At 51.2% G+C, this 27,552-nt stretch overlaps 1 protein-coding gene across 5 annotated transcripts in view; it reads left to right on the top strand.

Moving 5' to 3' along the window:
• The first annotated feature begins 741 nt into the window (after positions 1-741).
• Positions 742-27,552, top strand: part of DAGLA (diacylglycerol lipase alpha) — a 71,535-nt gene continuing 44,724 nt past the window's right edge. The window contains exons 1-2 of one of the 5 annotated variants that reach the window (XM_066998820.1): positions 21,689-21,815; positions 22,507-27,294. The gene's annotated coding sequence lies outside the window, so the exon portion shown is untranslated. Of the gene's footprint in view, positions 849-21,688; positions 27,295-27,552 lie in introns of those variants that run through there. The other 4 variants (XM_066998821.1, XM_048053074.2, XM_066998823.1 and 1 more) reach the window with 4 other exon arrangements.

Here is a 27,552-nt window from a genome sequence, read left to right as displayed (position 1 = left end):
CCGGGGCTGCCGCGGTGCCCCCGGGCCCGGCTCCACCCGGGTCCCGCTCGCCTCAGGCCGCGGCCGGGCCGGGCCCGCCAGGGGGCGCCGCCGCCTCCCCCCGACCTCCCCGCTCCCCCTCCCCTGCCAGCCGTCGCCATGGTGACCGCTGGGTGCGTAGCGGCCCTTACGAAGCTGACGCAGTGGGCGGCCCGGCACGGGCGGGGGCGGCCCCGGCACGGGCGGAGGCGGCGTTGGAGAATCGGGGGGCCGCGAGGCCCCGGGATGGAGGCGGCGGCGGCGGCCCCGGGCCTGCGGCGCTGGCGGCGGCGGCGGCGGCAGAGAGGTGAGGGCGGGCGGCGGCGCCCCCCGCGGCCTGCGCCGGCGGGCACCGGGGCGGGCAGGAGGCCCCGCGGCAGGTGCGGGCCCCGGCCGGTTCCTCACCCCGTTCCGTCCCGCCCGGGCCGGCCGGCAGGTGCGGCGGAGCCGTGCCCGCGGGGCGGGGATGAGCGGAGCGGGGCTGCCGCGGGCGGAGCCGAGCCCCCGGCTCCCAGCCCGGGCGGGCCCCGAGGCCGGCGGCGGGGCCTCCCCGTGCTGCCCTGGGGCCCGCCGGGGGCAGGCCCCGGTACCGGCCCCGCCCGTCAAGGCGAGGTGCCGGTGCCTCGCGGGGCGGGGCGGGGGGGGGGGGGGGGGGCACCGGCGGTGGCTCGGTGGCGGGCGTGGCGCGCGGGTTCTTTCTCCCTGTCAGCCGTTACCGCTTCTCCGCAGGGACCGGCGCGTGGAAAAGTTTCCCGGCTCTGGCAGCGCTCCTGCGACATGCGTCCGCCACGGCGGGGGGCGAGCCCTGACCGGAGGGATCCGCGGCTAAGGTCAGAGACCCGCGTGCTTCGCGAAGCAAAGGGCGCACGCATCGCCTTGAGACCCCAGAGCTGGGGCGTTGCCAGGCTGCTCGGCCACGACTCACGCTGGGCACGTTCCGGGAGCTGGTGCCTGTACGGTCGGGACGGGCTCGGTTGCCGCTCGGAATATAGAACTGGTGGTTGCAGAGTCTGCAGGTCCTGGTGTAGGCAGCGTGGTGCTTGCAGCCGGTTCCGAGCGGGGAAATAGCACAGGGATTGCCAGAGATAGTATATCCAGCTCCTGGGACGCCGGAGCGCTTGTAAGCGTTGCGTATTGAAAGCCGCAAATCTCTGTTGGGTGGATTAGCCAGCTCGTTAAAAGAAAAATGGGTCTGGAGGAAAGCATAACCTCTGCCAAGGTGGGAAGGAGATTACCCGCCTGCGAGGATAAAACCTTGTGCTACCTGGTGAGGAGTTGCCACATCCCGCTGACTGTCGTTCTCTGGTTGAGCAGGGAGAAGCGTCTGAGCTCTTGCGGTCAGGCTGAGTGTCTTTAAAATAGTCGTGGTTGGGAGATAATGAAATTGTAGGAAGTGGCTTCTGTAGAGACAGATTCTTTAATCTTTGGGTTTTATGACATTTGCTTCAGTGAAATGTGTGTCTAGTGGGGAAGTGTCTACACCGTTAAGGAGGTCTGCTTGTGACTGGGGAGGAAGGGTTATCTATCAGGCACTGCTGGAAGGTTTTCAGAGTAGGATACGTGGTCTGGATGAAGTTACCCGGTTATCGTTGTGCTAGGTGTTAGCTTTCTGTGGCATAAAAGTTGCATTGGGTTCTTCAAGCTGCTGATTGTATTACTGCTCAGCCTAGTGAACGCGTGTCTGTGCAGCCCTGTGGTGGCTACAGGGCAAGATCCTTAGAGAAATGCAAGATCCTTAGAGAAACACGAACAGCACCTGCTATGCTGTAAGGCATGTAGTCCAGTACCTCTGTAACCAAAACTCTTTGGAAAAGAGAAAAACTTTTAATCAGTGGTTAAATAACAGACTTGGGACTTACTATGTCTGTTGTTTTACGAAAACTTTTACTCTATAGCATGTTATGAAGGGAATGAAGCTCTGGGCTTGACCTTTTGAGCTATGTACGTACTGCTGTGCCAACCTCGATGGCGCTGGCCTGTAAAAGGAGATTTGATCAGAATTCTATTTGAACGTAAGGCATCGGGCTAGATCCCCTTGATCACTGTCTGCAAAATGAAATCAGAATTATCAGAAACTGAGATTTCTGTAACTTCCTGATGGCTCAATCATTGCCAGAAATGGGCAACAAAAAAGGCAAACTTCACTCGGCTGTGTCTACCAGTTCCTCTTCTCAAGTCCTAGGAAGGAGCAGTTGCGCAACAACATGATCTGAATGGTTAAAACTGAGAAACCTACTAGTCACAGAAAAGTGGAAAGGTCAAAAATAGCCACTCTGATGACAAAGTTGTGGTAAAAACTAGAGGAGAAATAGGGTAAATGAAAATGCTCGTTGGTCTGCCTGATAAAAAATGAATGTAGATAAGAAACTGTTTAAAAGAGTTGAAAAGACTTGTCTCTCAGTGCGTTCTACTAAATCGTGGCAGCTTTAATTTTTATGAAACTCAAAATTCCTGTGAGCAAATAATTATGACAACAGAAAAATTGGAGTGTACGTGAGTGCGCGGATGTGTTTTTGGATTTCGTGTGGAAACAGAGATGCTGTGTTCCTTGTCCCATGTCTACCTCAGTTTGTTCACAGAGAAGATTTTTATGCATCCCTTGAGCGCTGTGTGCATCTAACCAGAGGCTGGCGAAGAAGACTTGCAAGCTGTCTAGCTACCCTTTGACAGACCCACTTAATTTGCATGTTTTTTCAGCCCCGCCTGTCTTTGCTTCCCTCTGCAAAAGTTTGGCGTTCCCTGTGGGATCTGAGCATGCCAGCTGTGGATTGTCATGTAATCCAAGGGAAGTTCAGGTTGTTTCTTTGGGATGCAAGCTTTAATCCTAGGGTGCTGAAGATGCAGATGTTCCATGGCTTTTTAGAGTGCCAAGAGCAAAACCGGGCGGAGAGGTGTTTCATATGCAGCCTCATTCCAGCAGTGAATTAATTTTGAGATAGATCATGAAAACTAGGTCACTTTGGTTTCTGAGTTGCAATAAAATTGTATGAATTCACAAGCAGGATTCGTGCACTTCTTCCAAGCCTTTGTGGCTTATGAAACCCTCCTAAAGCAATGCAAATCTAAATCTTTTTGCTTTTGTGGGTGCCTTCCAGGGAAGGACCAGCAAGCTGGGGACATGTAGGAAACATATGAGCGCGAGCCCCGTGATGCTCGGTACCCCACGCAGCTTCAGCTAGGTAATGTGGCGCTTTGAGTCATTTACGGCCCTGCCTATAATTTCATGATCTTCCTTGCATTAAAACAGCAGGGGTTCTGTTCAGCCTGCTGGCAGGGGAAAGTTGTTTGAGACTTCTTTCCTTGAGTAGCGAAGTCCTGTATCTCCTCTGGAACACGTAGTTTTTATGTTGGGCAGTCTGCCTGCACCCTGCTTTTCCTCTAAGGAAACACCACACTTGGCTTTTCAGCCTGCCACCTAGGTAGCAGTTAATAATACATGGTTAAAGCTAAGAGTCTGGTGCTGACAATGATCCAGCTGATGAATAAGTACATCCTGAGCTGGATTCAGCGTTGCAGTTTGAGGAAGTTATATTTAAAGAGACAGCAGTGGAGATGCTTAGAGGAGTGAAACTATTTTGGTTCTCCTCTAGAGAGCTGTGGGGCCGATTACTTCTCCGAAGGAAGACTTCAGGCGGGGAAGGGGATTATGAAAGTGCCCTTTGTGCTATCAGGACTGTGACAAAGGGACTCTTGAGATTAGTGGATAGCTTTGGGATGGTTATTCCTGCTGGAATAGATTCTTCAAGAGTAAATCAAGCTTTTAGCTGCTTTGTGCTGATATCTTTATTCTTCGGTGTACATATATGAGAATCTAGCTTAAGTGCACGTCTGCCAGAACAAACACGCGTGGTGCATGTTGATGGTGGTGGGAATGGTTGTGATACTTCTAGTTAGAACTACACTCCTCCAGCTTCAAGCTAACGCTTGCTGGCTCTTGTGTTTTCGAAGAGAAATCTCAGGAAGAATATATGTATGTATATTTTTTTTTAAAAGCCTGCTGCACAGTCTTTCTAGCTTTGAACTTTTAAGAAGGAAGAAATTAAAACTATTTTTTTCTGGTTTTAATAAGAAATGGAGAAAAGCGTATGCTGGAAAAAGTAAAAACTAGGATCCTGTTTGCTAGATCTCAGCCTGCTCTCCAGTAATACCGTATGTATTTCGTCTCCTCCGAGTGCAGTTGCTCTATGTGTAATTCTGTAGTACAAGATTCTCAGCGCTCTTCTTATCCTGCTTGCTTGTTTGGGTGCGTGAGTTTGTCATATGGTGCCTGGCATCTGGATCCTAAGCGCGTTATAGAACTGAGCATATACAGGAATGTACCCTGAAGTGATCTGCTTAAGAAGTCACTTAACTATTTGAAGCACTAGTGCAAGCTTTAAAGAGCGATAACAATGAACGTGAAAACTGACATTTTTATATTTGAGAAGCAACATCCAGTAAAGTGGAATATCCTAATATAAAATGCATACACAGTTTGATTTTAAATGCAGAGCATGACGCTGCTGTACCTTGTTGGTGATTTTGAATTAAATTCCTACTGAGCCCAAGGAAGAAATGTGCCCTCTCTCTTCAGTCATGTATTTCTTCTTTTCTGTTCTTTTCCATCCTCCTTCTTTCTTCTGCCCCGTCCAGCAAAAGGTTGAAAGTTCCTTACCTCATAGACTGGATTTGCTTGAAAAGATGTCAAATTAAAAGATGAAATAAAAAAGATTGCTGATTATTTTACTCTTCCTTGTAGCAAGAGTAAAAAATGTGCGTGGCAAGCAGAGACTGCCTGTCGAACAAGGAGTTTTGTTGTGGGCTCTTAACCGCCAAGCGTACAGTCAGTCTGCTTCTGCACGAATGCTCCTTTAACTGGACGCATGTTCCTGCAGATAGTGGGGCTCTGGCAGCCCCCTGGAAATTCTCCCTTCTCCTGCACTGCGGTTTCTGCCCCTCCTCTTGGTCTCCCTCAGGTTGCCTCTAAATGTCTGGGGGAGTTGCATGAGAATTCATGGCTTTTAGTTCAGTCAAGTTAACTCGATAGGCAGCCCTCTTTTGGTTCTTGCGCATTCCCTGTGTGTGGAATTAAAACTACAAGTAGATTCCTCAGTGAGATCCATGACCTTAATAAGAATTTCTCCCTGCAAACAGGATGGAGCAAGATACAATCTAGAGCCTTAAAAATTGTAATTTTCCTTGTGCTCTTCACATACCATTTCATCAGGCAAAGGTGCTATTCAGCAGGCAGCAATAGAGGGAGAAACCTGGTGCAGCGGTAACTTCTCTAGCAAGCTAACAGTAAGGTGCATCGTCTCCTATGGAGTTGTTTAAGCTGCTCTCATTTCCCTAACCTTATGCACAAACGAGGTGCATAAAAAAGAGGTAGGATTGTGCTGCTGCGCGCGCTTCCATCTTCGGAGTGCGGAGTGGGAGCATCCTTGTGCCCTAAGGGGCCCCGAGACGGATGCCAGGCGTGCTCAGGGCGTCTGTGCCAGGCCCTGGCTCCTGCCAGGGCATGGGCAGCGTTAGGGGTGGGCGAGCGCTGGTGATCCCTTATGGTAGCCTGCTTGCCCACCTTCGCTGCTGGGATCCTTCCGTGGTGCAGCCTGGTGACACGTGAGGCGGGGAGGTTTGCTGGAGCATCCAAGCAGCGAGTCTGTTGTGTTCGTGAGGAGCTACGCTCCTAACTGTGCTCCTTGCTGAAAGGGCAGACTCGCTGGTACTGGGTGGTTTGTGCCAGATCCTCTTCCTCTTGTGGAGCTGTGGCGAGATAGTTTTAACCAGTGTTTGTCGATCCTAGGAGTCATTAGTCAAGAAATGTGTAAGGACTACCTTAAGTGCGTAGGTGCTCTAAGCCTTTGCTGTGTCTGTCTTGTGTAATGTCTGCGTTGGGTTTGTTGGCCTAGAGGTGCGATTGTCGGCACAGACCTGGGAGATCCCGAGTTCAGATCCAGGCAGGCTTCTAGACTGAGTCAGTCTTTTCTGAAGAACAACAGATGTGCAAATGAAATGGTGAATCCCTTAGGCCAGCTTAAATAAAATTGAACTGGATAATAGGAAGAAATGGGGAAATTCAGGATCTCGTTACTGTGTCATTGCAGTAAGTACAACAGAATTGGGCAGGCTGGTAGGGATAAAAACTCTTAAGTGCATTTCTCCCCTGAAAGGTCTCCTATCAGATTTATGTATATAGTTGGAATTTAGAGCTCTGCGTCTTTTAGGAAGAAGAATAAAAACGATTTGGCACAATACTTGCTGGTGTTTACAGCTGTAGATACAGCCGTGATGCATTTTTGGAACATAGATTCCAGCTCAAAAGTCTGGAGGCTTGCCTTTTCCCCAGGTGATCTGCTCAATGATCTTGCAGAACTGTGCTCTTTTCTCGGGTGGGAAATTAACTATTTCATCTCCCATAATAGAAGAGCAAGTCAGATGCGTTTTTGGGAGTTCGCAGTATCTCGGTCAGCCTGCGATTATCCTGAATAAGGCAAATCCTGTCTTCTGTTGTCTTGCATACTCCATTAGTAGAGCGTATCAGGACCTGTCAAAAGTGCATTCTTCCTGAAAATTCAACCTAGTACCATCTTATAACTTCCCTTTATGCTTAGCATGCCTGTGAATGGCCAAAATTTATATTCTTTCCTTGTTGAAATGCAGCTCAGATTCCGGCGATCCAGATGTGAGAAGTAGTAAATGAACTCCGTGTGGCTCTCTGTTGCCGAATGGCTCGGCAGCAGGAAGCGGGCCGCTCTGTTTGCTCATCTGCTGCTGAACTCGCAAAAGCCCTCTTTTAAAAGCGTGCCTGCCAGTCCTCGAGCGTCTGCCTCTGACCCTCTGGAAACGGAGGAGTTTTTCTAGCCCAGCGGCCTGTCTCGTGTGTCCCAGAATATCCCCACCGAGACAATCTGTCCTTCCATTTTGAAGGTCCCGTGTGACTGCGTTACCTCTCAGCCGGATTTAACCTTGTAAACCAATGCGCCCTTCTTGTTACTGTGCTCTGCCTGCTTCGGTTGTTTGGCACCGTCTCTGTGGTATCCCAGTGTCTGCTGGTGACAGCCGCTCCCCCAAAGGAGGGCGTTCAGGTACCAACCTCAGCTTCTACTTAGGGGTAACCTGTGCCCGTGATCCTCCATCAGAGGAAAGGGAAAAGTTCCTGTTTGCTCTGTTGAATGGTGGGTAAGTTTCTTCCTTAAAAGAAGATGAAGCAGCAGCACTTTGTGACTTGCGTTACGTTCCTGTTGTAGTGGATGCTCTTCCCTGCGTAGAATGGACAGAATAACGACAGATTTCTGTAATGAGAGATTCTCTATTTGCATGCTGCGGGATTGCTCTTCCCCTCACCTTTGTCATTTTCACTTATTTTCTAGCAGAGAAAGAGGCTGCTCTTTCTTTCAAGTCTTCCTTCCAAGGTTAATACGGGGCTGGAACTACTTGGCACATGAATAATGAAGTGCAGAGGGAGGGAGAGGTGCTTTTCCTGAGACGTTACGTGCGTGTTCTAAAACCGGAAAGAGCAGAGCTTTCCTCGAACTTCAGTGACATTATTGGAGTGCAGGGCAAAATGCCCTTGCATAATTGTGGTGTTAAAATTTCTCTCTGCAGGAAACCATGGTATTCTTCCACCAGAAGCCCTTTCCTCTCCAAATGTCATGCTTATTCCTGGTTCAGTGCTTTGCTTTTGGAAACCGGTCTTTTATCCCTGTTGATTTTTGTGGACAGAAGAAAAAGTAGCACATGTTTTTCCAGATCTCTAAGAGCAAACCCTTTTGAATGCCTCAGGGGCCGTGATCAATTTTAACTCCACGGGAAATTGGGACATCCACAAATGCGGTGTTGTCCTGGATGCCTTCTGCAGGCTCTGAAGAGTCTGAGATAAAGATCTTTGTGGGCTGCATGTAGCTAGCTAGTTAATTGTTTACTTTGCTTTTTATAGGACCGCAGCTCGCTGCTGGTGGGGAAGAGAATCTATCAATTCCCCGAGGCCTTGGTCTGACTTTCTCTCAGATGAAGGTGGAGGAATTAGTACAGGCGGTTTTGGAGGTGGGAGCCATGTGGGACGCTGCAGAAAATGCTCGTTCCTCTGCGAACGGGCGGCTGAGTAAGTGTGGTGCATGCATCTCAAGTGCCTCATGGGAGCCTGCTGGTAATATTTACAGAGTTGGTGAATTTGGAGTATGCAGTGTGTGAGTTTGCACGCAAGCACAGGAAGTATCAAGTATGTTTAATTTGTGCCAGTGAAGGGTGATGTGCATAAGCTTGTTCAGGGAGGGGTGGGTAGGGAGCCTGAAAATCCACCGTGAGGTGGGTATCGGGTGTTTGGGGAGAAGAGACGTCTATTCCTGTAACTGAGTGTGCAAATTTGCTGGACGTGTATTTGTGTAGTGCAGGCCCACATGCTTCTGAGTCGCTAGACTTGCACGGAGGAAACAAACAATGCAAACTGTGCTCTTCAGTGTGAGAAACCTCCGTTTTTGTGTCCCTGATCCTCCTGGCTCCTCAGGTGTTTGTTCCTTGGAACGGCTTGAGAGTCGTCTGTTAGGAGCTCGAAGGTACAATGGTTGTGTCCATGTTCTTTGGGACATGCAGCACCTATTTTGTGATGAGCTACTCTGACCAGCTTCTGGGGCCACAGAAATAGTGATCTCCCTTCTACTGGGAGCAGCAAAGAGCAGAGAAATTCAGCCTGCTGCTGCGCGCTGCTCTCATCCCACAGAGCTTGTCGCCTCCTTGTTTGCCTGCGCTCCTGCGTGCGCTTGGGTCTGCAGATGGTGGTGGGGTGAGGTTAAATGGATGTTTCGAGACAATAGCCATCATCAGAGAAATGAGTTGGTGAACAAAGTGTTCAGCATCAAGGACACGATGAGGAAATGAGTTTTTGCGGGACTTGAACTTTTAGCATAGTGTTAACTGAAAGCCTGATAAGAACTTAGCATTGCTGCGTATTTTGAGACGATGCTGTAGCAACCAGGGAGGTGAAACAGCAGATTTGTTCTGGGGCTGCTTTAATGACTCTGAGCTCTCAAAAGTATTTCTTGCATCAAGAAGGTAGAAGGAAATTCACCCTATTCTCAGAATATGCACGTTAATATAAAGCAAGTTGCAGGACGTGTACGGGATGCTTCTGCCAGCTCTCTGAGTGAGGTGAGTTGCTTGGTTAGTGTGGGGGGAGGATGGGGTTGCCAAAAGGAACGTGGAAGCCTCTGCAACACTGGATATCCTGGCCTGTCCTCTGAGCTAATCACTCTTTAAAACACTAATGATGTGCGAAGGATGGGCCTTTATGTCCTGAGCTGCTCTTGTGTTTATCCTATGAAAACTTCTGCTTTTCCAGTTGCTCAGCTCATATTTCTCTAGTGAACTCTTAATTTGTAATAAACAAAAAGAGACTTGAAAGCAGCGTAATGGATCGGTTTTTAATTGAACAGAAGAGAGCAAAAGACGAAAGCTGGAGTCTTGCTTCCCACTTCAATGCGTTCACAAGGAATAAGGCCTTTTTAGTTTTTGTTCATGTGAGCGCAGCACTAGACAAGGAGGCATGTTCTTTTGGAAAACAACAGCGTTGAGCAGAAAGGGAAGGAATTGTCCCTGTTGCCGTAGCTGCAGGTCAGTTGCATTTCGTGTCACTGCCCCTTATATATTGTGGCCATGAAACGAAATCCTTTTGAGTGCAAATGCAGAAAAGGGTGTGGCTAAAGCAATCAGGAACCTTTTCACTTTAAATTACCTGATTTATGACATGAAAATCTCAATGTTAACATAGATTTGCTTTGCAAACCATTCGGCTGTAAGTTACCTGGTGTTATGCCAAAACACTCCCTTTGACTAGCATGAGAAAATACAGCTCTGCAGCCTCTGGCCTAAACCACAAGGGCTGAACGCTCCCGAAGAAGAGAGTAAGTTGAACTTTCAGTCCTTCCAGCAGGCTTCGTTCAAGTTAACGTTTGACTTACTTGCTGAAATCTTTAATATGAAATCTTTTGGGTGGGAAATGTGAGTGAAGCCCCTTTTCCTGTTCTGTTCCGGGGTTCCCTTTGTCATGCCGGGATGTCTGCGCTTACGGCTTTCGTGTCGGCAGTAGGAGCTGCACGTCGGTCTGCTGCGTCTGGCCACACGAGCCTCTTGCTAAGGTGCGGTGCCGGAGAGGAAGACACTGGAACCTGCTTGTCTGAGCTTGGAGAATCAGCAGGTTCTGCTTCCCCGAAAAGTGTCTGGTGGCTTCCTTGTACTCTAGCTGATTATGGTGGTGTTTGCTCAAGTGCCTTGCACCTGGCTGCTGCCTCTCTGCAGGAGTTTTCCTGGAGCTGGCATTTCATAATGGAGTTTTTGTTCCAACTCTAGATTTTTTTGGAGAGAAAACGTGGCAGATGCCGATTAGCAGAGGGGAATAGGGAGGAAGATAGGCTTATCCCAGGGTCAGCGACCCTTTCTGCAGGGAGCAGGAGTAGAAGAGATGAGGAGCGTGATCTCTATCTGTTCTTCAAATACGCGTAACATTCCTGCTGCAGAGGAGCAAGGCTACCGAGACTTCATTAGATATTTCTGCTGTTGGAGAACGATGAGGTTGGAAGCAGTTGTGGCTGTTAGGTTCCTATGGGAACAGCTAGGAGATGCAAGGGCTTGGATTCTCAACTATAAGGGGATTTGTCAAGAAAGGTGGGAAAAAGATTTCTACTTTGATTGGAGTGGGAAACTAATATGCTTCATTCTCTCCCCGATTGGCTCCTGACTAGAGTTTTTCTCCGCTGAAGAGGAGATGGGATTTTGTGCCGCGTCCTCAAGGCTGCCTCGCTGCTCTGCTGCCACAGAGTTAATTACAAGGCGGGCGGCGAGATGCACGAGTCCGCCCTGCTGCTGTTTGACCAAGTCGGCAGCTCAGCGCTCCTTTGTGCGCGGGGGGGGCAGCAAAAAGACCGGGGGCCTCTGCAGAGCAGCTGTGCTTGGGGAGCGGGGTTAGCAACCATCCGAGCAGATGGGCCGGAGGAAATATTTCTGAATCCACTTTTACCTCCCTGTCTAAAGCAGGGCAGACAGCTGCTGTCGTTTCCCCTGCAGTTTCTGTTAACTGCGGGACTTTGCCCAGTCCGCCCAGCACTCCTCTCTTCTGGGAGATCAGTTGACCTCCCTGCGCGCAAAGGCTGGCGACAAAACCATGTGGGATCAGGGAAACCTGCACTTGGCGACCAGAAAGGAGCTGCAATTCCGAAGTTACGCTGCTCTTTCTGAGGGTTGAGAAGGAAATACCAAAAAGAAAAAAAAAAAAAAAAAGGATTAACGAAGAGGCTTAGTTTTGTAGTGCTGTTTTCCAACGAAATTCAGTGGAAGGCAGGCACCTGCCTGGGGCGGTGCCTTGCTGGCCCTCAGATGGGTGCGTACCTGCTTGCTGGGCGGTGGCGTGCTTAAGGAGGAAATCTGGGGGCTTTAGCAGTCTGTGAGGGCAGCGAAAGGCTCGGGGACAGCAAGTGTTTGGGGATGGACCTTCTTGCATGAGTAAAACCCACTGTTTTGCACTTACCTCTTAAAAACAGCTCACTTTAATGCTCTTTTTCACCCACTGATAACTTTGTAGCTGCACATCCTGGTTCTTTGACCTGTAGCGAAGTCAATGCGAGTTGGTCGCCGAGCAAAACCGTGAGCGTGGCTCACCTCTGGAGCCATGGCGCCCGGCTGCAGCAGCTCTGCTCCCCGTCCGAGTCACATTCGGGCGCCTGGGGACCGCGGCCCCGGGGCAGGGCTTCGTCCTGCTCGGGAGGAGCCGACCAGTCTTCTGCCCCCGGCGCTGCGGGCTTCACTCGGGGCGGTAGCTGGCGTGGAATGCAGTGCCTGCGGTGTAACTGCAAACTTTGCTCCGCTGCGGTGAGTGGGAAGCAGTGCTGTTTCTTCAGAGTCCTTCTACTTTGTGCCTTGCCAGCATAGTAAAATGCGATTTGAATTAAGATCAGTTACATGTGCAGAGCATTTTTCAAGGGGTTGAGTTAAAGGACAGCTCTGCCTTCTCTGCAGCGTTTATACTGAGGGCGCTCGCTGAGGACTTGGAACTATTTAAAGAGCATGATTTCCACCTTCCTCGTGGAGGGAGAAAAACCCACCTTCAGTTCTTTTTCTTACGAGCTCCTGTTCCGAACTGCAAAAGGCAGCACGGAATCTCATCTCAGATTGCCCTAAAGTTGGGACGTGCTGAAGAAGCGGGCACTTGAAGGAAAATTGGGTGTAGTGTGCTGGTGTGTGGCTCTCGTGTCCTCTGGGGGCGGGTGGCGAAAGGTCGCTGCGGGCCTGGCTGGCAGCAGGGAGCAGAACGTGATGCCTGCTGCTGGCAGCCGCGGGAGGGGCGTTAAGGGGGCAGGCTGTTGTGGTACTCGTCGGTGTCTTTATCTTCTTTCCTTCCTGTCTCTGATTCGATGATTTATTTCTGGATTCTTTGACTCCCATCCTGATGACATTACTGTTCCCTAACTCCTTCCAGCTGACGGGGTCAGAGAGCGAGCTGTTCCTGTGCATTTGGCCAGGGCTGCCAAATCCGGTAGCTGAGCGGTGGCAAGGCTTCAGCGCTGTCCCAGATCCAGCCAGAAGCGAGGCTGAGCGTGCAAGTCCCCGTAGGCCCGCAGGTATAGATAGGTTACACATACATTATCCTGTAACCTACCACATCTCAGAGACCAGATTGTCTCACTGCACCCCCCCTGCTTCTCCCATACACAGCTTCCCAGTGCTGGAAATGCATAAGTTTTCCATTTTCCTGTGTTTGTCTCCGTCCTGGCTAATTAGGGTAAAGCAGAGGAGCTGGGGAGAGGAAGGAGAGAGGGAGGAAGATGTGCAGCTGCTGATGCTTCAGTTTGGAGAGTACTTGAGGAAAGGCAGTGGGGTCATTCTTATGTCCTTTGTATACTTTTTTCCTTGTCCAGATTAACTTCAGTCTGGCAGCTGGAGCACCTTTAAAGTTTCAGCAGTGCCAGGAGAGATCATTGAAGTGTCAGTGAATTATTTATAGTGTCATTCTGCCAGCATTCTTGTCTCCTTACTCCAGAGTGATCGTTGGCCTATTGGTATGACTCTCTCGCCTCAAGTAGGATGCTGTGTGCAGCACACTGCGGTGTGCAGGGTGTCCAGCTCTTTGGCCGGACGCTCTGATCTGCGACCGAGGAGTGCCGAGGAAAGAAGAAGCCTATGGATATTCATTTTTTCCCATTGAAAGAATGCTCAAATTCACCGTGTGTTGCGCAAGTCAGTCCTCAAAGCTGCGTGCTGTAGCAGACTACGCTTTCTGGAACTGTCTGCTCTGCTCTTTTCTTTGCCATGCAAATAAAATCTTAAGTTATGTGTGCAGCTTTCTGCCACATGACGTATGGGATGTTGTGCATCCGAAGGTGTACAAAATGGTCAGGTGTTCATATGAATAATGACACTAATATGGATAAATAAGATTTCTTAATCCTCTCACTTCCAGCCATAGCCTAATCACTGATTCTGATGATGAATTCCCCACACAGTGAAAATACTTCAATATTTTCATAAGTCATCTTTCTGTAGAGCAGCTCCTGAGACGTCCCCTGATGCTACAAGCTTCAAGGAAGGAAAGGAATGCAGAAAACCAAGCGGACCGATAGCTACCTGCAGCTCAGCGGCGTGGGAGGGCTGGAGAGAAGTGAGTGCTTGACCCAGCATGGGTTCCTGAGGTCCCCATGACTGTCAGGTTGTGTCAGGTCTAACACTGTCAGGTGTTAGAGGCAGAGATCTTTGGGGAAAGCACGTCGCCTGTGGGAAAGGCTGTCTTCAGGAATGCTGCGAAGGTCTGCAAGAAGCTACCTGGCATCTCAGTGCAGTCATTGTGTGATCTGTTAATGAGTACTCAGGAGATCCCCTTTTCAGAGATTATTACAGTCCTATTTTGGGAAAAGAAGTGGAGCCATCTGACAAGACACTGCTCTTCTGTAGCTTTTGCCCTTGTGTCTTGTTGTATGCGCAGAAGATCTCTGATTCAAATGTGGTTTGCTAGTCTTGCGGGCTGGGCTCTGTGGTCTGAGAGGTCCATGCAGAGTGTAAGTCAGACAAAACATTTCTGCAAGAATGCAGGCGTAATTTCTGTAAGGACTCTTCAGAAAGGCTGGAAACATTTTCCCACGTTGCCCAGAAAAGAGCTGTAGGAAATCTCAGCTTGAATCTTTGTGCCTATGTCCAGAATTTAAGTGACAGTGAAGAAATCGAGGGAAAAAAATAGCATGGGATTATGATGCAGGAGAGCTCAGGCCTGGGCTGGGCTTATGCCTGATACTTAGGTGCTTGATTACGCCTTCATCAGCTGGGTTAATTGCAATTTAATACTGTTCTGAGGCCTTTGAGCTCTAATCAAGGATGAGGATTTGAATCGGGTGCTGTAACTGCAAAAGATGAAATGAAGATCTTCTGCAAGCTTTGAAAATTCACTTGCAACAACAAAAGGTGAATTAGTAGCCAAACCCTGGGTCTTGTGCTCATGATCTGTTCTGAGATTACTGTAGCACTCCCACTGAAGCCTGCTTCAGGCATTTACTTCTGAAGCCCAATTGAAAAGCTTTAAATGACCGGACGCTTCATGGTTAATTGTACTATAATTAAAGGAAAGGGGGAAAAAAAAGTCCACACTTAGATAAATTCTGCAGAAGGCATTGCCACAAAGGCACTAAATTTAATTACAGGGATAATGATATATTGCCTACAGCATGAGAGGAAGAAGTACTTTTTCTTCTAATAGTCTAAATCTGTCTTTCTGTGTGTCGGCTCAGAGCCAATCGCTTGTCCTGGAATACATCTGAATAAACAGCGTTTTTTTCTTATAATCCTGTTTGGATTATAAATTCAAGTGTGAAGACTCATTTAGCTATTGAAATTCTCGTCTGCCAGACTAGAGGAAAGGTGGCTTCTTACAGAAGTCAACTTCAAAACGCTTCCTTTCCGGGGAGTTGGTGGAGCCTCCTGTTTTCTGAGCGTGAGCCCCCTCTCTGTTGGGAAGCTCTCCAGGTGAGCTTTGGGGTCAACTGCTGTTCTTTATCTTTCTCATCGATGGAAGAGCGATACTGCTTTCCTTTGTTTTGCCAAAGCTGTGAAGTTCCCGATGCTTCGAGTTTCCAGAATGTGTTATTTCCATGTGGATAACTTGAGCTGGGACCACCAGGCTTTCCTCCAGGGCGTAGAGCAGCCAGCTCCCAGCGCGTTCATTCTCACGGCTCTTTGCTTGTACCTGGCAGTTGGTATCAAGGGTGTGGAGAGCTCTGAGGACGACCCTACTGATTTTCTTCGGGGAAGACGATGTGTTTTTTTTCTGGTTTAATTCTGACAGATGTGGGCTTCGGTGACAGTTTTAGGAGGAGCACGTTATGTGGGATCGCCCTCTCGAACAAGAGTAGCACAGCCGAGCCAACGTGGGGCACATGGTGCATTTTTTCAGGCGGGTTTGCAGCTGCTCGCCAGGCGAGTGGCGCAGCTGAGCTGTTTAGTCTGGCGGATCTCTCCGTGTTGTTTGCTCACAGATAAGATGGCCGGTCTTGTTTCCGTCTCTTTGGCAGTTCACTGGCCCCAAGCTGATGACATTTAGATGAAGCTTGTAACTGAATTCTGTCTAACTTCTCTTTTGGCAGGGAGAAGATACCTTGCTCCTTTCCCAGTGCCTCTTTTGTGATCTCTGATCCCTTTCATTTTATTTTTGTGCTTATCTATGTTTTAGTAACCTTGCTTTTGATTTATGTTCTGAATAGTGCCCTGCTTTTTTCGTACCTCCTACAGTAGTTCTGAGTCTGCAGCACCAGGGTTAGGGGTCTCCTGTGCGTGGCTGGTCTGTGTTTCCTGCGCTCCATTAGCGTGGGGAAGGATTATTCCTGATTTTCTTCTAGTGCAGCCACTTGTTAGCCACCGAAGCAGACAGTTATAATCCATGTTGTGGAGTTCGTGTCTGTACAACTGCATGAAGCCAAGGAGTGTTCTGCCGGGGTATTCTACTGCTGCAGCTCTCCTCCTCACCTCTCTTTTGTACGTCTTTGCTAACCTGGTTCCAGGATGGCCAGGGGGATAGCGATGCTGACACGCTCGTCTAGCTCCTGCCAACGTGTGCTCGGCAACTTCTCCAGCAGCTGCTAATGAGAGAAGGCGAGGAGTGTACGAAAACAAGGAGGATGGTGGCAACAGGGAGAAAATATTTGCCTTTGTGAAAATGTCAGGGCAGCCCTGGGACTGGGCTAGAAATGCTTTGATGACATTGCGGTCCTATGCAATTAGCTCCGAGCTACAGCGTGCAAACATCAGTGCGAAGGCCCGCTGCATCTGGCCCCCTGTGTAGCCTCTTTGGAGGCAGAGCCAAGGCCGCCTGTGGTTTGGTGCTCCTCTTGGAGCCGTGAGGAGAGGCAGGCGGGGAGCACGCTGGGGTGTGTGGGAGGGCTGTGCAGGGGCAGAGAGGTACAGACAGCCACGACCAAGGCAGTGACAGTTTAGCAAACAAGCATGGAAACTCGGGCACGTCAGGAGCAGAGGGAGGCGCCCTGGCCGAAGGCAGGAGCACGTGGCTGTGCTGCCTGGAGCGTGGAGTTTCAGATTTGGAGAGCAGAGGACGGGATGGGGAATTAGCTGTTGCAACTCCAGGGTCTGTGGTGATGAACAGAATTAATTGTCAAACGAAGTGGTCATGTTCTGCTGTTCCCAAATGATTTGGCTGCTTCTGGTGTATTAGAAACAGCAATAAATAGGGGCTATTTATTTTTTTTTTTGTATCCTGCAGATAAAAGTGGCAGAAGCCTACATAAGCTCTGTGACAGAGCAGGCAAAAAAAAGTTTAAATACGTGTATGGTACAGTAAGAGTGCTCACAGGACCTACAGCTGGAAAAGTAGAGGCTGATCCAGCTTGAACGGGCGATCTTCTAAAATCAAGTTGCCTACCTAAACAAGGAGCTAGGAAGCGCTTCCTCTGCTCGCGTGGCGGGGCAGTGGGGGTCCGGCCCCAGTGCTGCGCTGGGTGACTGCCGGCGGGGTGCAGGCTTTTAGCTAAAGGGCTTTTAGCTCTGAGTATTAGGGTTACATATTTCTATCTTAAATATGACTTTGGTGTGGCTTAAATATGAAGCAAGATCAGAGAAACCTGGGCTCCGTTCACCCTTGCGTGTGTACCAAAATGAAAACAGGCTTACTGCTGGCTATCACACGCATCCAGGGCTGAGGTTCTGGAAGAGCACGGCTGCATTCAGCCCCAGCTTCAGTTTAATCTTCCCGTGTCGGTAGGAAAGCCATGAGCATTCAGGAGGAAGAGGAAGCTGTCGGTCCGCTTGTCCCAGCGACTGGCGGCGTACGGAGGTGCGGGACCCACGCTGTCACTTGAGCCTCTTGCAGCAGCGCTGCGTGCGTGCGACTGGGATGGCATCACCAGAAAGGCTGGAGGAAAAGCGAGCCGACTCACGGGGAACTACCCATTTGATTTCCCCTGTGTCTGAATTTGGGACTTAGTTTCCTGAAGCAGGAGAGGGCTGGAGCTGCGTGCAGCGACCGGTCAAGGGGTTCACTTCGTGAGGCGTGCTGCGCTCCTCGGTGACTGCCTTTAGGCTCGTAATAGCCAAGCGTTTGGGGCTGGAGAGCAGCTGTCGGCAGCTGGAAGGAGGAGCCCGGCTCCTGTCGGCATCCTCCAGAGCAACAAAGCCCTGGAGAAATCGATGGAGAGCTGCAGAGCAGTGTCATCGAGGGAAGCCACGGAAAATGCGGAGACTGAAAAAGGAAAGGGAGTAAGAGAATGACAGCATAATGGGGGAGTGGGTTGCCAGAGGCGAGAGATGCATCAAATCTGAAGGATGGGGTGAGGAGACAAGGGTGGCTTTCAGAAAGTGGTGCAGGAGTGGGGCTGCTCTGGGCGGCGAGGTGCTGCTGCTGTCCCCGCACCATGACCGGGGCTTGGGCTCCTGGAGGGCGTTATTTATGGCAGCAGCCACTCGGGCAGGGAAAGTTTGCTCAAGCTGTCGTTTGTGTGAGCCAGAGAGCTGGAGTCTGGCTCTCCCTCCCTCCCGCTCTTGCTTTCTTTGGATTTTCACTGTAATTAGCACGCTTTACATGAGCTGGGTCAGGGCTGGCAGCTTTCTTTAGAAGGCTGTGTTCTCCAGGCAGGAATAAGGAAACATTTTTTTTCTTCTGGGAGTACTTAGCTCAATCCTTTGTTTTATTCCAAGGGCTGTTCTCGTGCACTGAGGTGGAAGCCATGAGAAGGGAGGGGCAGAATCACGGATTTTTCTTCTGAAGTTGCAGCGACAAACGCCCGCGTCTGAGAATTCAGTCCGGCTTTCGAGGTTCCCTGTGAGCTTAGGTGCAGCGGGGAAGGCTTGGAGAGACTCTCACCTGTGTGATTTGGGCTGGTTTAGGGTGAGAAGAGCATGTAACTCAATATAAAGCCGTTCTGCTGTCACCTACCTCAAAAGTGCCTTTCCTTTAACATCTGAAAGGCTTCTGAGTCCGCAGGCGACAGACGGGGAGCAGCAGAGGGTCAGCGTTTGGATACGGACGCTGAGCGGCCGCGTTCGCATGGCGGCCGACGGCAGCGCTCTGGTGTCCCGCTGAGAGGTCTCTTGCAGCGCGTGTACCAAGCGATATGGCGGGCGTTGCCCCAGGCAAGGAAACTTCCGAGCTGCAATTTACAGCTCTGCTATAGGATTTTAGCAAATACGATGTGGTGGTCGTGCCGTGCGGGATGTACGCTAAAGGCAGTCGCTGCTGTGCTGACACTTGTGTCGGGAAAAGTGCCTGCGTGTGCACATGCTCACGCGTCCGGAGCTGCACAGGTAGCTCTTTCACCAGATCGAGCGCCTCAGGTATTTGATCTCTGCTTCATTAATGCCCTGGGGTAAACTCAAGTGCAACTGGATGTGCTTTGTGATATGGGTGGGTGGCCTGGATTCCTGCTGAGGGAAGGCCTCCTCTGGAAAGCAACGGTCCTTGCGATGTTAGGAGATTATTAAATTTCCCAAGATCTTGTTGGAAAAAAATAGATTAGGGGGGTCTGGGTTTTGATATTACTTCTGTGAAGCCAGAGTTTTTTTGCATCTGCTGCCATAAATAACGCCCTGCAGGAGTCCAAAAAACTGAGGAGGGGGAGTGGTGGCAGTAGGAGAGTTAGGTTTTCCTAAACAGGATGCCGTGAATATTGATTTAGGTTCTGTTTTATTAAATTTGCTTGTAAGAATGGGATATGCTGCAAGCAGAAATATCAGTTAATGTTGGATTAATTTTCAGTGAAGGCTCTGAGGAATCCCAAGTTGTGGCAAGGGAAAGAGGAGCTCCTGCTTGAAAAGGTATGATACTGCTGCTCTGTGTAGGAATGAGCTATTGGAAGGCGGGATCCCGGGCTTCGTGGTTTTGGGGGGACTCATGAAAACAAGGTCGTGAGGTGGGTTAGCAGCGTGTACGGGGTGGCTCGTGGGAGTAGAGGTGCAATGGGAGAAGGCTTAGGAAAGGGATTGCTTCTTACAACACGCAGTGCCTCGCCCTAGTGGTGAACGGCATGGAGAAATGATGGGAGCTTAGTTGTTGGAGTCGTTTGCAACAATCACGAGCTCTTAAGTTCAGGTCTCATCCTGGGTGGTTTAAGGACTGACTGAATACGCACGCCTTTGGGTGGATGACCATGATGACCCCATACTTTCAGCTTGGTTTCTGGGAATGTAAGACACAGGCGTGCTTTTCCTGCCCAAGGTAAAGAATGTGAGACAAAAGGGGGGAGCTGAACCCAGGTGGAGGCACATGCTGCTCAAGGAGACTTACAGATGCCACCTTTTAGTGCAAATGTAACATAGAGACCAGAGAAACAACACCAGAACCTGCTGTTTGAGCAGAAATGGAGCTGTCGATCTGTCAGCCCAGGTCCTGCAATTAGGGACGATTGAGGGCAAAATCACTGAACCAAACAGGCGAGCATGCAGCTCCACGAGATGAGCGTCAGCAGTAGCCAGGTAAGCCTTAGCCTGTCTGAAGTGAATTTCCAGCACAGATGAGCCTGACAGTTTCGCATCATTAGCATCCACGTTTAACGATTGCAAGTGGTATTATGAAAAGGTGCTTTAGGATACAGTCTTGCTGTGCAGCAGTCATTCTAGGCATTTTTGACTGGAGCACGGATGCACTTAAGAACGTACTAATGGGATGGGAGGGAAGGAAAAATTGCAGTATAAGCTGCGGCAGGTCATGAGGCAGCAGAAGCAGCGCTGTTTGAGACCCCCAGTGAGCGGGGGGGGGAGCGAGGGGCCCTGCAGCTCTCTCTGTGCCCCTCGTGCTGCCATTCCACTCCCCACGGTGCATGGTTTTATCTTCTCAGCATCTTCCCTGGCCAGAGGCACCTTCCTTTGTCAGGCACTCCTTGATGCGAGCAGAGCCAGCGCTTCCTCCCTCCAGCCCGCAGCTGCACGCGGAGGAACGTGCCCCACCGTGAGGCTCGGGAGCCTGCTGCTGCCTCTCCGCAGCCAGGCGCATGCACTCCTGCACGCTGGCGTGCTTTTTGGGGAGGGGAGCAGGGAAGGAGTGCCAAGGAGCGCTGTTGACCGCATAGTTTTCCAGAGTTTGGCACTGATCTTCTGTTCTCCCACTTCTTTCACTCTTCTCGTATTGGCAGCGGTGGTCCGTTTAGCTCCCGTAGAATGACTGGTGGCTTTCCCTGTAATGTGACTCATCCTCTAGGGAATTCCCGAAGCAATGAGTCAAGTTATTGGGAAAACTGTTTGCCCACTAGTGTAAAGTAGGAAGCCGGGGAGCCTGGCTGTGTTACCGCAGAAAGGCAGCTGTTTTTCAGGGTGGCTGGAGTTGTCCCCTCTTCGTAAGGACAGGCCACTTGGAGGTTAGCTGCAGCAGGGAACCGTCACCGACTTTACTTTCACCCGGAGGTACTCTGCTCCTGATTCTTTTCTCCTGATTGATCAGGGGGCTGATCTGAGAAGCGTTCCAGGGTGGAGTAAAACTGACAGATTTGAATTTGCCAGGATTGTAGTGAAAAATAGCTTGCCTAGAGAAACAAGGGTGGCAGGTTGGCAGCGGTTGATTACATCCAAAATATTCCTTAAAGCACCACTTACCACTTTCTCGTCCTGGCTGACTTAACCCAGCCCTGGTTGTTTTTGCTATGGGCAAATTAATAGTTGTGTGGTCTGCAGCTGTGAATTACCAAATTTTGAAGGCAGCCATGAGACATTACAACAAGAAACAAATAACTTCAATCCCTAGTGGATGGATCCAGGAAAAGTTAACTGCTGTACCTTGTATGTGAACATGGGCTGGCCGGGGTTGCGCTGGCATTGCCTGCTGATGCCGCTCGGGCTTGGGATGCCCGGCGTTTTGGCTGCGCCCACAGACTTGTGCTGGCTCGTGCCAGTGATACCTTCCAGCATCCTTTCCCTTCCCTGATCAAGCCAAGCTTTTCTTGTCACTGGTTGCTGGCTATTAGACACTAGCAGGTTTTATTACCCTGTAGAACAGTAAGTTCTATTTGAAATACAAAATTAGTTTCACTTTTTAATACATTTTTTTCCCCTAGCAACTTGGACATTATTTTTGCTCAAGCTTGGAATCGTCAAAAAGCTCAGATTGTGGGCTTTGCTAGCACAAAATGTAGGTGGCTGCAGATATGTCGGCATTGATACAACGACGGGGTGTTGTTTTTAACTAAATTAATGTCAGCAGACTTGGATTGTGCTCCTTTTCTACTCCTAGGTTTCCAGTAAAGTGGCTCGTTTTAAGGTGAGGCTGTCTGTCGACTTCTGTTGTTTCTTGACCAGTTATTTGTGAAGACTTTAACGTTCTGTAGTCTGACAATTCAGAAGCTTGGAGCTATACTGTGGTAAGACCTCCTGAGGTAAAGGGGAAAATCCCTGGTCGTCCTGGGGCTGTAGGATGAGGCTGTTTTCACATCTGAGAACATCACTGAACATCGCTCTTCCCGAATTTGGGCAGTCACGTTTCTCACGGGGATCTCTGTTTTTATGTGCTAACTCGTTTGGCACTTGAAGACGCTTTTAAGGGAACTGTGCTTACCCCTGCCAAGTTGTTCCTTGCCTGCCCGTGGATAAATCCTGGCCTGTGGGGTATGCCAACCTGGGGGGGGGGGGGGGGGAACTTTAGGTCCTGCCAATTTTTCTCCTATTTACACACATCTCGCTAATTGCAGCAGAGAATGACGGGCGGCCCCCTTGGCGAAGCCACCCCTGAAGTACGCTCGCTGGGAGCATTTGCTCTGCTCAGGAGAGCTGTGCTGCGAGCACAGCCAGGAGAGCGGGCTCGGCTGATGCCAGGGGCGCCACGGGCATGGCAGCAGGTTCGTGGGAACATCTCGCCAGGGGGAGAGTGTCTTTGCTTTCTTCTCGATTCGGTGGATTCCTCATCCTGCTTTTAACCGCTGGCTGTAAAGTTGTGAACGAGCGCTGCGAGTAGTAGTGTTTTGGTATCGTTCAGCTCTGCTTAGGACTTTTCCATGTTCTCGCACTAAAGACAGTGAGAGTCAGTAGAATTCTTTTTTTTTTTTTTTTTTCCAGAAGAACAGCAGCACTGTGGGCAAGCACATGCCATGCAGATATGTTGGTCGTTCCAGTGTCTGTATGTGTGTGTCTCAAGAAGAAAAATCATTCAGAAAACCATTCAGAAAATGTATTAATCTTGGTAAAGAATAGCCTTCTTCCTGAAGGCAGCAGCAGCACGGGTAGCCAGCCCTCCCAAAGAAGCAAGGCACTGTCCCAGCCTGAGGGTGAGCACGTCACCTGGTCTTCCCTCGCACGCTCCGTGTTTGTGTGAGGCTCCTGTGAAGGGAGGCAGACACGCTGCCAGTTTGCAGTGTATTTGTTGTTGTTCTTAAATGCTTGTTATCTCTCGTGTTGTTAGACAGGAAGAAGTTATAGTCCTTGCGGTTGCAGAAAAAATGCTTGGAAACTTGAACCCTTTGTATGCAGAACCCTGAAATCCAACTGAAGTATGGTAATGGTAGCAGCTCTTTTTGAAAATATACTCGTGATTTTTTTAAATCTCAGTTAATGGCTCTGATCACTTGGGACTAGCAATACGGTTGCTCAGAAGCGGGTGATAGTTCCGCCTTAGACCCTTTGTGGTGTGCTCTGTACGGCATCATCCTACAGGAAAATAGCCATTTCAGAGTGCGTAGCAGATGTGATAGCATCCTCTGCTTCAGCAGTAAGGTTTCGAGAGCTGATTTTTTTTCTCCTTGTTAGAGGAGAGGCACTGTTTCTTAAAACGAAACAGAACAACTCTCTGATAAAGAGGCTTTTGAAATTCCCAGGTGTAAATTGCAAGGCTGTGAGGTTCAAGAAGGTAATGGGTGGGAGAAGTTCTTTGTCTGAAGATGGAGCAGGACTCACGAGAGCAATTTCTCCCCAAGGAGAGAGGTGTCTGGGGTAAGAGACAAAGGGGATGGATGTAAGCAAGGAGCACACGGAATTAGAATCATAGAATCATTAAGTGTGGAAAAGACCTCCAGGATCATCTTGTCCAATTGTCCCACCTTGATGGGACGAATCACCTGAAGACACCTTGATGCTTCTGCCTCAGGGTGGGGGCTTTGAAGAAGCATTAGGGAGGAAGACGAAAAGCTGGGGACAGGCCAGCGTGCTGGGCCGACTGGCTGCTCTGTTACTAGCAGCCTAGTCTGGTGGCCATCACTACTGCATTTCCAAGGGCGCGATTATGCCCGCATTTGTGATTTAAATCGGTGGGGCGTAACGGTAAGTGCTTGCCCCACGCATGGGGTTTGAAGGTCAGGTTGTACTCAGCGTGTGCTCTGGGTGTCTGTGTCAGCGGGCACTGTCGTGGTTCTGGGTCCGACCTAATCGCAGTAGTTCCCTGCCGGTGACAGTGTGGTGCGGGGGAGCCCCACCTGAAGCGGGCCGGGCCACAGGAGGCTTTTTGAACCTTTCCTGGCTCAGACCTGATGACTTGGCCTCGTGGCACTGGCACTGCCTCGCTGTATTTCCTTCCGCTTGGAAAATAGGAGGGTACGGAGGAGGATCTTCAAAGTAGGTGTGAGACTGGTATTCCAACAGCCATGACTTTGCCTGCATTGTCTGCTCGTGCCGAGCAGCTTGTGACTTGATTGTAAACGTGGCTCCTAGACGTTACGTTAATACGTGTCATATTCTTCAAAATACAAATCTGCTCCCTTAAGCCTGTTCAGTTGTGGCAGATCTGTCCTCACAGCCTTCTGGCAGCCGCTCTTCCATCTCCCCCCAGGGAAAGAGCTTTCCCTGCAGTTCTTGAAGGCATTGCTTGCAATACGGACCTGCTGCTGCCTGCAGAAGGCAGCCCTGTCTTGGAAGGACTCGTCCTCCGCTGGTGCTGTGGGACTTGTCTTCCTGTTACAGTACGAGCGTCTGTTTCACCTCGTGCACTCAGTAGGTGTCCCTCCCTGTTACGAGACGCTTTGAGGTATTCCCATCCAGGGGATGCACTTGTTGAAGGTCCGGATGCTTTTCTTTCATCTTTCATCTGTCACCTGGCTCATTCCTGCCTCTCTTTGTTAGCGGGTGGATTGTGCAGGGGAGTCGGACGGCAACTGACCTCGCTGTCCAGCTCCTGCCATAGGCCAGGTCCTGGATGGGGCCAGATGGGTTTGCATGCGTGCCAACACCGGCAAGGAAATGCCTGACCAGCCTCGGGACATCTCAGTGGGGATGAAACCACATCCCCTGTGTCTCGCTGCAAGGAACAATTCCCAGATTGTGAGGGTCCAAGCTCAGAAACAGAAAGCTTCATTTAAGGCCTTTAAAAATAGCTGGCCAAGGATTGATAAAGTTTGTTCCAAGTTCTAATTGATGATTTCCGTCAAGTACAGTAAGTGCTTAAGAAAGGCATGCGTAGCGTTAACAGGGGGCTTCTGTAAGCCGCAGGGGTGATGACCCGACGTGGGGCAGGCTGCCCGTGGTGGCTGTGGGATGTGCTTGTGAGGAGGGGAAGGGGGGCTGGGTGCTTCAGGCAGGGCTGGAACCCTGCCTGTTCCCCAAGTGCTGTTATTGCAGGGGAAGGGTTCGGATTTTATGAACTAGCACACGCTTAAGGGTCGGGAGCTGTCTGGTTAATCATGCTGAATGGCGTTTTTGGTCACCTGAATGTGACAAACGTGGTTATTTTACAGTGTTGTTGCTTTCTGAGTTCACTTCAGTATAAAAAAAAAATCACTGGCATCCACAAGAAATACAGCAAGCTTCAATAGCTCTAATAAATAACTTAGGAAGGTGAAGAAATGCCGGCGCGCTGCCAAGGGGCAGAATGTATTCCTGTTGATGCAAGGAGACGCGGAAAGTTGCACAGCGCTGCGGGGAAGTACTCGTGATTACCATCCTGCGTGGTGGGAGGCAGAGGATGCATCTCTGGAACACGTCCCTCTGGAAGGGAAGGCGCTGTGCCACCAGGTGCCTTGCCCAGGTACCCGGAGCCGCCTCTGCTGAGGCCACGCAGGCCGGTGGAGGGGCAGAATGCACGAGGCTTGTTTCGTTGCAGTTTTCCAGACGGATTTTCCTCAGCAGCTCTAGCAGCTCTGTGAAAGCCGGCAGTCCTGGGCCGTTCCTCCCGAGCAGGACAGCAGCTCGGGGCTGGATGTTCCCCAGGAGCCACGAGGTGTTTCGTCCAGCGTTGCAGGAGTGCCTGGGAGGACCGGTGCTGGGGCAGCGAGGGGCCTTGTCCTGCGGTGACTGCTGCGTGTCTGCAGAGCCAGCCTTAGGGCTGCCCTTCGGGCTGGGACCCCGTAGCCCCGTGCAGCGAGGATGGCCGGGCTGCTGGGCTCCGAACGGCCCTGCCGGGCAGCTCCTGCTTGCGGGGCTCTGGTGCTGGGGCAGGGCTTGGGGAGTCTAGCGGGAAGAAGGGCGCTGGCGGGTGCAAAACACAGAGGAGGGGGGATTGCTTCATCATCCTGCACGGTGCCTTGTCGCATGCAGGTCACCGCCTCGTGCAGGGGGAAGATGATGAGCGTGTCAGGCTAGCAGGGCTTCCCCCCGCTGGTGTCTCCGTGCGGACATCACCAGCGGTCTGTCAGAGCGAGAAGAAACTCGTGGCGCTGTGCGGGATCTGATTTTGGCGTGCAGTTGGCCTCGCAGCTTCTGCTTGGCAGGAGTAGCAGGTCATGGTCCGAAACGTGGGAGGCTGAGCAGGGAAGCGGGGACCTCGGGAGCATTTGGGGCAGCCGAGGAGGGGATGCTGAGCGAGCCCCCGGCCCGGCGGGTCCGGGGCTGGGAGCCTCTGGAGAGGGCTCACGGGAAGTCAGCGTGGGCTGCGTGGGTGCAGCTGTGCCTCGGGTGCCTGCGTTGGTGCGGTGAGCCGGGAGTCGCTGATTCTCTCGCGGGCGTTGGCGTGGCGTGGGTGGTCTCCTGCGGCACGGGGCGCGCGCAGCCCTTTTCCTTCGGCTGGGGCTGGGTTCAGCTTGTGCTCGCGCGCCTTCTTCCCAGGCTAATGTCAGCCGTGATGGGATGTTGGATTAGACTAAATCTCCTAGGTTTAGCTGGAATGTTGTCTCGCTGTAGCATTTTTCTCCCTTGCTCTTTTCTCTAAGCCTTCCCCTGCAGCCAGCTAATTCTCCCCTTCCCCCACATCCTGTCATACCCCAGAGCATGTCACAAGGAATTAGCGGCTGAAAAGGCCGGCAGAGGCTGCTCCTCTGGAACAGGCTCTCCTTTCTGCTGCGGGTGGCCCCCTCTGTGTGCCCCTTTTGTGTCCCGTCCAGCTCCCCTCCCCCTGGTCATTCAGTGCCTGCCAGAGGAGAGGCCGGCGGCCCAGGGCCTTCCCGGCCGGGCTCAGCACCCTCCTGATGCCACCCGCTGCGCCTGGGCGCTTTTCCGGGCCGCGGCCGTGCCCGCGGCGCTCCCGGTGCCGCCGGGAGGAGGAGGTTCGAGGTTGGCGCTGCTGGAGCCTTCCCTTCCCTCCCATCTCCCCGCACGCATCTGACAGCGTCGCCCGCTCTCGCTCCCCGTCCTTCCCACAATTCGCACACAATCTCCTCAGAATAGGGATGATGTCACTTCCTTCCAGAGGGTGCCGGGGGTGTGGAAGGGGGAGTCACGACCCCTGCCTCGGCGGCTCTCGGCAGCCCCGATGAACAAACGAGGCGGCCGGCTCGGAGGGAGGGAGCTGCCGTGAGGATGATGCCCGGCTCCGTCGGCAGGCAGGCACCGCGCTGTCCTTCCCTCCGCCGCCCGGGATTCTCAATGGCTGCAAGAAGAGTTTGCTGCTCCCTCCTTCGCTTGTGATGCCTGGCTCCGTGGATGTGCACTTCTCCTGAAACGCCCTCGCGGGAGAGAAGGATGAGCGGCGGCTGGACCGCGGGCCATGTAAGATTTCTGCTTCCATAGATCTGCCTCTGATCTGAGGGGCAGGGCTCTGGACTCCTTGCACGCAAAGCTCGCTCCTGCATGTGCCTCCCCCGAATTTCACGTTGGGAGCTTGGGGCTTCTCGCACCAGGGTTCAGATTTCAAGGTCCTGGGAATTTTTCCACTCTTTGGAGCAATTTTTGGGTCAGTGCAAGGGATTCTTTTTGTTGCAAACTAGGGTCAGTGGTCTCAGGGCTGTTTGCACTCTGACCTCCCAC

The sequence above is a fragment of the Anser cygnoides genome, chromosome 5 (assembly GCF_040182565.1).
Source record: "Anser cygnoides isolate HZ-2024a breed goose chromosome 5, Taihu_goose_T2T_genome, whole genome shotgun sequence".
Lineage (NCBI taxonomy): Eukaryota > Metazoa > Chordata > Aves > Anseriformes > Anatidae > Anser > Anser cygnoides.
The sequence above is the reverse complement of the archived record's forward strand: the minus strand, read 5'-3'. Positions and strand labels throughout refer to the sequence as shown.